Consider the following 9,967-nt stretch of genomic DNA (forward strand, 5'->3'; position numbering starts at 1 on the left):
CAATGATAACCATGAGCAGGATCCCAAGCTGACATGGGGGAGACAATACCCCCAAGCTAAAAAATAAACTATGGGACAAAGCCCAAGCTGACATGGGAAAGACAACGCCCTAAGCTCAATATATTCAATCGTTTCTCATAATGATCATTTTCAATCTTAACAATGATTCATATCTCATCTCATCATTCTTAATGTCACTTTACTCTCTTAATTGCCTTAAATGCCACTTTTATCATCTTTATCAATCAAATACCATCTTCTCTAACCACTTATTACCTTTTAAAAAATCTTTCTTCATCTCCAAGTTACCACAATTTCCTAACTTTATCCCATTATTAGGCTTACTAACAATATCTAGGGTTAAAGGAATGGAAATAGAAGTTTAGAGGTTCGAATTTGAGCTTTAAAACATAAAATCTATTTTTGCTGAAACAGGGGCCATGCATACGCGTTGGAGTGCCTTATTGAAAGGTCCACGTACGCGTGGGCGTACTTTTTCCTTCCTTGCGTACGCAAATACCTTGCTCGCGTACGTGAGATGCCCAACCCGAAAGGGTTGGTCGCGTCGCGTGTAGGTGGTCGCGTACTGACGTGGCGAAAATTGGCAAATTAAGAAATTAATGTAAGAAATACGTTACAAGTATAGTTCTTAACCAACCAAAAATCTGTTTATCAATTTAAAAGGGGTTGTCACAAAATTAGAATAAAAATACTGGGAGAATGAATCCCAGGTCGTCTCCCAACGAGTTGCAGGAAAGAATGCAGGTTATTGGTCAGAGATTTTTCAGGAAATTTATTTGAGTTTGAGAAACAGAAAAATTAAATAAGAAAATTTATATAATTCAAATAAAAGTCTTGTCTGGGAGTAGATTAATTGGAAGTTCCATCCTTGTTGGATTTCTCTCAAGATCGATTGATAATTAAAGGTTGCTTCTACTTAGTTATCCTTTACCAAGTAAAGTAAAGGAAAGTCAAGTAAGTTGGAAGTCTACTTCTATTCACAAGTTCTAATCCTCTCCCTTGGGAAGGATTAGCGTTAGTAACTAGAGAGCCAGCCAACAATAAACCCAATTACAATTTAACTCTTGAGTAATCCAACTCAAGGTTCTCCTTTTAATCACTCCCAATCAAGTTAGGGCACTACTCCATTATCATGAATGTAAACTTCACAAAATTAAAAAGGGAAATAAAGAGAGACATGATAATCAATAATAAAAGAAAGATCAATTAAAAATAAAAATGGTTCTTGTATTAATAAATTATAAAAATAATCCAATTGTAACTCTGAACAAATTAAGGATATGAAAGAGTAAGTGACAAGTAAGGAAACAAACTAGAATGATGAAGTCTTGGCAGAGGTAATAACTTTTCTCAATATCCCAATCCAAAAGCAATAAAACGAAATTCTAAGAACTATGAATGTGTAGAGAGAAAACCTAGAGGAGGAGTAAAATCAGATCTAAAACTCAAAACTATTGTAATGTGTCGTCCTCCTTGAGTCTCTGCATGTTCCCTAGCTCTAGTATGTGTTTCTGGGCCGAAAACTGGGTCAAAACACGGCCCAAAATCGCCCCCAGCGAATTCTGTTAATTCTGCAGATCGCGCATGTCACGCGTGCGCGTCACTCAGCGTTTTTCCTTGCCACGCGTACGCGTCGTCCACGCGTTCACGTCACTCGTGCAGCTTCCAATCCACGCGTTCGCATTAGGCACGTGAGCGTGTCACTACGATTTCTCCATTTCGCGCGGTCACGCGAGCCATGCGTCCGCGTCGCTTCTCGCTGGTCATCTCCTTAATTTCTTGTGTTCCTTCCATTTTTGCAAGCTTCCTCTCCAATTTCCAAGTCATTCATGCCCTATAAAGCCTGAAACACTTAACACACGGATCACGGCATCGAATGGGATAAAGGAGAATTAAAACACATAATTAAAAGTCTCTAGGAAGCAAGTTTTCAACCATGGAGTAATTTTGGGAAGGAATTGTAAATACATGCTAATCATATGAATAAGTGGGTGAAGACTTGATAAAACCACACAATTAAACACAATATAAATCATAAAATAATGGTTTATCAACCTCCCTGGTATGCGAAATTGTTACTCAGGTTATGAATTGTTGTTCGAAATTGATTCCCTGGCAATGGCACCAAAAACGGATGCACAGAACCATGGTTTAAACATATCTTCACAACTTCGCATAACTAACCAGCAAGTGCACTGGGTCGTCCAAGTAATACCTTACGTGAGTAAGGGTCGAATCCCACGGAGATTGTTGGTATGAAGCAAGCTATGGTCACCTTGTAAATCTCAGTCGGGCGGATATAAAATAGTTATGTAGTTTTCGAAATGTAGTAATAGAAGAAGGATAGAAATACTTATGTAAATCATTGGTGAGAATTTCAGATAAGCGTATGGAGATGCAATCGTTCCTCTGAACCTCCACTTTCCTGCTGTCTTCATCCAATCAGTCTTACTCCTTTCTATGGCTGGCTTTATGCAAGGGCATCACCGTTGTCAGTGGCTACATCCCCTCCTCTTGTGAAAATGGTCCAAGATGCCCTGTCACGGCACGGCTAATCATCTGAGGTTCCCGATCATGCTGGAATAGGATTCACCCTCCTTTTGCGTCTGTCACTACGCCCAGCATTCGCGAGTTTGAAGCTCGTCACAGTCATTCAATCATTGAATCCTACTCGGAATACCACAGACAAGGTTTAGACTTTCCGGATTCTCTTGAATGCCGCCATCATTCTAGCTTATACCACGAAGATTCTGATTAAGAGATCTAAGAGACACTCATTCAATCTAATGTAGAACGGAAGTGGTTGTCAGGCATGCGTTCATAGGGAATGATGATGATTATCACGTTCATCACATTCAGGTTGAAGTGCGAATGAATATCTTAGAAGCGGAACAAGTTGAATTGAATAGAAAACAGTAGTACTTTGCATTAATCCTTGAGGAACAGCAGAGCTCCACACCTTAATCTATGGAGTGTAGAAACTCTACCGTATGAAAATACATAAGTGAAAGGTCCAGGCATGGCCAAATGGCCAGCCCCCAAATGTGATCTAAGATAGCATACAACTGATCAAAGATGTCTAGTACAATAGTAAAAGGTCCTATTTATAATAAACTAGCTACTAGGGTTTACAGAAGTAAGTAATTGATGCATAAATCCACTTCCGGGGCCCACTTGGTGTGTGCTTGGGCTGAGCTTGAAGTCTACACGTGCAGAGGCTCTTTCTGGAGTTGAACACCAGGTTGTAACGTATTTCTGGCGTTCAACTCTGGTTTGTGACTTGTTTCTGGCGTTTAACTCCAGACAGCAGCATAGAACTGGCGTTCAACGCCCTTTTACGTCGTCTAAACTCGGCCAAAGTATGAACTATTATACATTGCTGGAAAGCCCTGGATGTCTACTTTCCAACGCAATTGGAAGCGCGCCATTTTGAGTTCTGCAGCTCCAGAAAATCCACTTTGAGTGCAGGGAGGTCAGAATCCAATAGCATCAGCAGTCCTTCTTCAACCTCTGAATCTGATTTTTTTGCTCAAGTCCCTCAATTTCAGCCAGAAAATACCTGAAATCACAGAAAAACACACAACTTCATAGTAAAGTTCAGAAATGTGAATTTAACATAAAAACTAATGAAAACATCCCTAAAAGTAACTAGATTCTACTAAAAACATACTAAAAACAATGCCAAAAAGCGTATAAATTATCCACTCATCACTCCCCACACTTAAACATTAGCATGTCCTCATGCTTAGTTGAAGGAGATAAAGTAAATGAGTAGGAACATGTAAAACTCATGCAATGCAATACAACCTATATATATGAATGCAACTATATGATCCTTGTCTACTTGGTCAAAAGTAAATAAGCTCTTCAAGACAAACATAAATCAAATTCCACTAATTCAGTTTATATAGTAAGAACAGATAAAAATGCAAGAAGATAGCTCATGAAAGTAGGGAACATAGAATTTAAGCATTGAACCCTCACTGGTAGTGTATGTGCACTCTAGTCTCTCAAGTGTATAGGGTAATCACTCTACTCTTCTCTAATTATGCTTTCTAAATTTTGTTCTTCACCTAATCAATCAACAACATTTAATATACCAATGCAAACATCATGAGGTCTTTTTAAGGTTGTAATCGGGCTAAGGTAAGGGTAATGGTACATATATGGCTAAGTAAGCTTATAAATTGAATCTTTAATTAACCTAAGCCTACACCTAACATACATATACTCTATATAACTTTAGAATCATACCTAGCTACCCAAAACTTTCACTTTTGCATTACATACTCACGTACTAACTTTCTTTTAATTTTTATCACATATGCATTGATCTCTGAACTTAACTTAGCATTGGGGTAATTTTGTCCCCTTATTTATTTATTGAATATTTTTTTTAACATGAAAATAAACATAGCTTCTCAATGCACATAGATTTTTAATTTTTATAGTTTCACATGAGTAGGTACCCAAATTTCCATTATTTCATCATGACACATTCCCTTATGAACCCTTGTTCCCACAATCTTCCCATACTCAATTAACACACAATTTCTATCTTAAGCTAACCAAAGATTCAATTGGGATTTTTAATTATTTTTCTGCTTAAGGATAGTAATGTGGTAAAATATAGAACAAATGGGATTAAAAGGCTCAAAGTGGCTAACCAAAGTAATTTAAAGGGTAGGCTTATTTGGGATAAGTGAGCTAAAAAAATAATGGCCTTAATCATATGCATGCATATAACATATTAGACATTGGACATATAGGATGAAACAAAATAAGATTACAGTCATAGAGAAGTAAACACACAAGAATAAAATATTTATGGTTAAATAATGTAATCATGTAATTAAGCTTAAATCTTACAGGTTGTGTGTTCTTAGCTTTTTAAACTATGTTCCAATTACAACTTCAAGCAAATTTAACATAAGAGTTTTGATTTAAATTAGTGAAATTTTTCAAAAAATAGGGTCTTAGAAGAAACTTATTATTTTCAATCAAGTAGAACATGCATGTGAATAACCTATTTCTATGCAATCTATCCTATTCTACAAAAGAAAACTACCTAAATATCCTATTTTACTGGTGTTTAAGGAAGAGAAATTACCTCCGAAAGTTAGATACTGACCGACCTCCCCACACTTAAGGCTTTGCACCATCCTCGGTGCCATCTGTCAGGAACAAAGGGGGGTTGGTAGCAGCATCTCCACCATCGGGACCGTCATGGCTCCCTGTGCTGGTAAATGAAGTGGAGTCCGAGGTGTTGGGGTCTTTGTATTGTCCCATAAGTAGCTCCTTGAGGTATGTGAATCGGCACTTGTTTCGACGCTCTCTTAACTTTACTTTGTGTTCCTACCGATCTAACCTTTCAAGTATCTGATGGAGCAGTTGGTTTGTTGTAGGTGCTTGTGGTGCTGATGGAGGAATATCTTCAGTCGGTTCTGTAGGGTGGCTTGTAGTGGCTGGTGGTGGTCTGATATATTTCCCGTTAGGGACGTACTGATCATCCCGTGGAAGTATGGCTTTAGTGTCCCCAGTCCTGTAGGAGACTCCGGCTACCGAGACGAGGTCTGAAACCAAGGCGGAAAAAGGTAGGTTGCCCGCAATTTGTACGTGTCCCATTGTATTTTGGATGTGTCTTGGTAAGTTCAAGTGCTGGTCTGTAAGGATACACCAGAGTAAAACAGCCATGTTTGCAGTGAAGGAGGACTCGTGAGTGCTCGGAAAGACATAATGGGACATGATCTGTGCCCATACTCGAGCTTCCAAGGTAAGTGTTGAAGCCGATATGCCCTTAGGTTGGAAACGATGGTATCCGTAGATCCATCTGCTGCCAGGTTGTGCGATAACTCTGAGAACGGCGTCCCAGTCAAATTGGTATGTCTGGCGCTTGAGTGAGACTTCTTGGAATGCGTCCAATCCTTCTGGAGCAGGGGGGAGATCTAAAGCTTGTTGAATGGCCTCTTCAGTTATGGGGACTTGCTTCTGATGGACATAGACCGACTGCATGGTTGGCATGTGAAAGTTGGAGTAGAATTCTACTACCCATGAGAGATTAACCTGTCGTGGCTGTCTCCGTAGGAACCCCATTGTCTTTGTTCAATTTGCGGCTCAACAAAGTTAGAAATGTTGGTCAGGAGGATAAGAATGTATTCATTGTTGTAATTCCTCTCTGCCAGGATGGGGAACATCTGCTCACAGTAGCGGTTAGAAAACCGCGCAGTGTCCTTTTCTGGGAAGGCTTTTTCTTTTTCATCGACCTTGATGTTCCTCTTGATTCTTTTTGTTGAGGGTTTTACTGCTGTTGAAGATGGCTTTGCCACTAATGCTCTTTTTGTTCCTCTCCTTGCTGGTGATTTGGGAGTATCTTTCTCCTTTCTTTTCTTGGTGGCCATCCTGAAAAAGGAAAAAGAAAGGAACTTTTGTAAAATTATGGGTTAGAGCAAGAAAGAGAACAGGATATGTGATCATCAATGCACGGCAAATAATGATGACGTTAACACATGGTCATGACTACATGTGAGAGCTCATCCATGGTAATATAGCAAGTGCATGTGATGGCAATTGAATGCAAGATGTTTATTGGCATGCCGGCAAAGGCATGAGTAGCATAGACCAAGCATACAATGTCCAAGTTAGATTACCACAGAATTCAAACTAACAATCTGTTTGTAATTACAATAATATTTTAATCAATAAAATATAAAAGGGAATTTGTAAAAAAAACTGGCATTTAAGGTAGTAGGAGAACATAAAAGGATTGCATGATGCTATACGGGCTTTTTCACAAACACATAGCATGCATGGTGAATATGTTTTTGAAAATATAAAATAGAACATGCAAGTACCCCTTTAAAATATAATATTAATTGTCAAACAGATCCATGATAATCCACAAGCAAAATATAGAAACTAAAGACCGAAATAAATTTCCAACACCAATTAAAAGGAGTAAAAAGAAAGAAGGAAAAAGAAAAAGAAAATATAGATAAAGAAAGTGAAAAGAAAAAGAAGAAGAAAACATAATAGAAATAAGAATAATAATGTAAAAGTAAAGAGGGGGAGAAGAAAATAAAAACCTTGATAATGGTGGTGGAAAAGAAGGGAGGAGAAAGTGGGAAAGAAGTAAGAAGGAAGAAGAAAGAAGAAAGAAATAAGAAAGGATAAGAAAAATAAGGATTTGGAGAAGAAAAGATAAGATAATTTGGCTGATATGGATATTCTGTGCGTCGCATGTGATGCAGACGTGTGGGTCACGCGTTCGCGCGGTTGGCACGATTGCGAAATGACGCGGACGCGTACGTCACGCGGTCGCGTGAGTTGAATGGTGTGATTGGCACGAGAGCAGTCTCGCGTTCGCGCAACTCTCTGTTTGAAACTCTTTTTGCCAAATTTGGGGGTGACGCGGTCGCGTGGTTGACGCGATCGCGTGAATGGCTATATCTTGAAAAATGACGCGGACGCGTGGGGCACGCGTTCGCGTGAGTGCGCTTGTGCCTCCAGCATGGGTCCAGCCCCATTCCAGCCCAAGTTACTGCCTTACACCCTTTTACGTCGATTTCACAGAGCCACTCGTTCGCGTGGGTAACGCGGACGCGTGGGAGGCATTTTTTTCAAAATGACACGGCCGCGTGGGTGACGCGGTTGCGTGGGCAATTTTGTGTCTAAGGCACGCCTCCAGCCACACTCTCGCGTGACTCTCTGTTGAATATGCTTTTCTTCCTAACGCACCGGTGACGCGGACGCGTTGGCGACGCTTACTCGTCGCGTGCGTTATTTTATTTTATTTTATTTTATTTTGAAAAAAAAATAAAAATATGCAGAATGCTCATGCGAACTATATACAGCTATATGCAGGGATGATGAGAAGAGTTATATAAAAAATTAAAGTAAAAACAAAACTAAGAATGAAATGGAATGATCATACCATGGTTGGTTGTCTCCCACCTAGCACTTTGCTTTAACGTCCTTAAGTTGGACGCTCCACTAGCTCAGTCTTCTGCTGTTGGTGGATCTTCCAAGAGGAAGATCTCTAGCTCCTTGTTTTTCTTCATCTTCTCACCATGATATGGCTTTAAGCGATGTCCATTGACTTTGATGAAGTCAGAGCTTGAAGGATGACTCAGGTGGAAAACTCTGTATGGCTCAGCCTTCTCTACTTTATAGGGACCTTTCCATCTTGATCTTAACTTGCCTGGCATGAGCCTCAGTCTAGAGTTGTAAAGGAGGACTAAGTCCCCAGGTTGGAACTCTCTCCTCTTGATGTGCTTATCATACACAGCCTTCATCTTCTCCTTGTACAGCCTGGAGTTCTCATAAGCTTCCAGGCGAAGGCTTTCTAATTCTTGCAGTTGCAACTTCCTTTCAGCTCCGGCTTTCTCAAATCCCATGTTGCATTCTTTCACTGCCCAGAAGGCTTTGTGCTCCACCTCAACTGGGAGGTGACAGGCCTTTCCATAAACTAAGCGGAAGGGACTCATCCCAATGGGTGTCTTGTATGCTGTTCTGTATGCCCAGAGTGCATTTTGTAGCCTGGTGCTCCAGTCTCTTCTATGAGGTTTGACTATTTTCTGTAATATATGCTTTATTTCTCTGTTAGACACCTCGACTTGCCCATTGGTCTGGGGATGGTAGGCTGTTGCTACTTTATGAATTATTCCATGCTTTTTCAGTAATCTTGTTAGTTTCCTGTTACAAAAGTGGGTGCCTTGATCGCTCACGATTGCTCGTGGTGATCCAAAGCGACAGATAATATGGTTTCTAACAAAGGAAACAACAGTGTTAGCATCATCAGTGCGGGTAGAAATTGCTTCCACCCATTTAGAAACGTAATCTACAGCTAACAATATATAAAAGTAACCATTAGAGTTTGGAAATGGACCCATGAAGTCAATGCCCCAAACATAAAAAATTTCACAGAAAATCATAATCTGTTGAGGCATCTCATCCCTCTTGGATATATTACCAAACCTTAGGCAAGGGGAACAAGATTTATAAAATTTAGCAGCGTCTTTAAAAAGAGCAGGCCACCAGAATCCACAGTCTAGAATTTTTCTAGCTGTTCTTTGAGGGACAAAATGTCCTCCACTCTCAGATGAGTGGCAGGCCTCTAAAATGGACTGGAATTCTGATTGAGGCACACACCGTCTAATTACCTGGTCAGCACCACACCTCCATAAATATGGATCATCCCATATATAATATTTGGACTCGCTTTTTAGCTTGTCTCTTTGATGCTTAGTAAAATTTGGAGGGAAAGTGTGGCTAACTAGATAATTAGCTACAGGTGCATACCAAGGGACTACTTCAGATACTGCTTGTAGGTTATCAAATAGGAAATTATCATCTATAGAAGTGGAGTCATCCTTAATATGCTCAATGCGACTCAAGTGGTCTACTACTAGATTCTGGTTACCACTCCTATCCTTAATTTCTAAATCAAATTCTTGTAGTAGAAGTATCCAACGTATAAGCCTTGGTTTGGACTCCTTTTTAGCTAATAAATATTTTAGAGCTACATGATCTGAGTACATTACTACTTTTGTACCAAGTAAATAGGCTCGGAATTTATCCATAGCAAAAACAATAGCAAGAAGCTCTTTTTCAATAGTAGTGTAATTAGATTGAGCAGCGTCTAAAGTCTTAGACGCATAAGCAATTACAAAAGGATCCTTACCTTCGCGCTGAGCCAGCGCCACTCCCACTGCATGATTGGAAGCATCACACATAATTTCAAATGGCTGGCTCCAATCGGGTTCTCTTACAATTGGAGCTTGAGTGAGGGTGGTCTTCAGCTTATCAAAAGCTTGCTTACAATCTTCACTGAACTCGAACTCAATATCTTTCTGCAGCAATCTGGATAAAGGAAATGCTACCTTACTGAAGTCCTTAATAAATCTCTTGTAAAAACCTGCATGGCCAAGGAACGAATGGACTTCCCTCA

Source organism: Arachis ipaensis, chromosome B4 (assembly GCF_059453495.1).
Source record: "Arachis ipaensis isolate K30076 ecotype BB chromosome B4, ASM5945349v1, whole genome shotgun sequence".
NCBI classification, from domain to species: domain Eukaryota; kingdom Viridiplantae; phylum Streptophyta; class Magnoliopsida; order Fabales; family Fabaceae; genus Arachis; species Arachis ipaensis.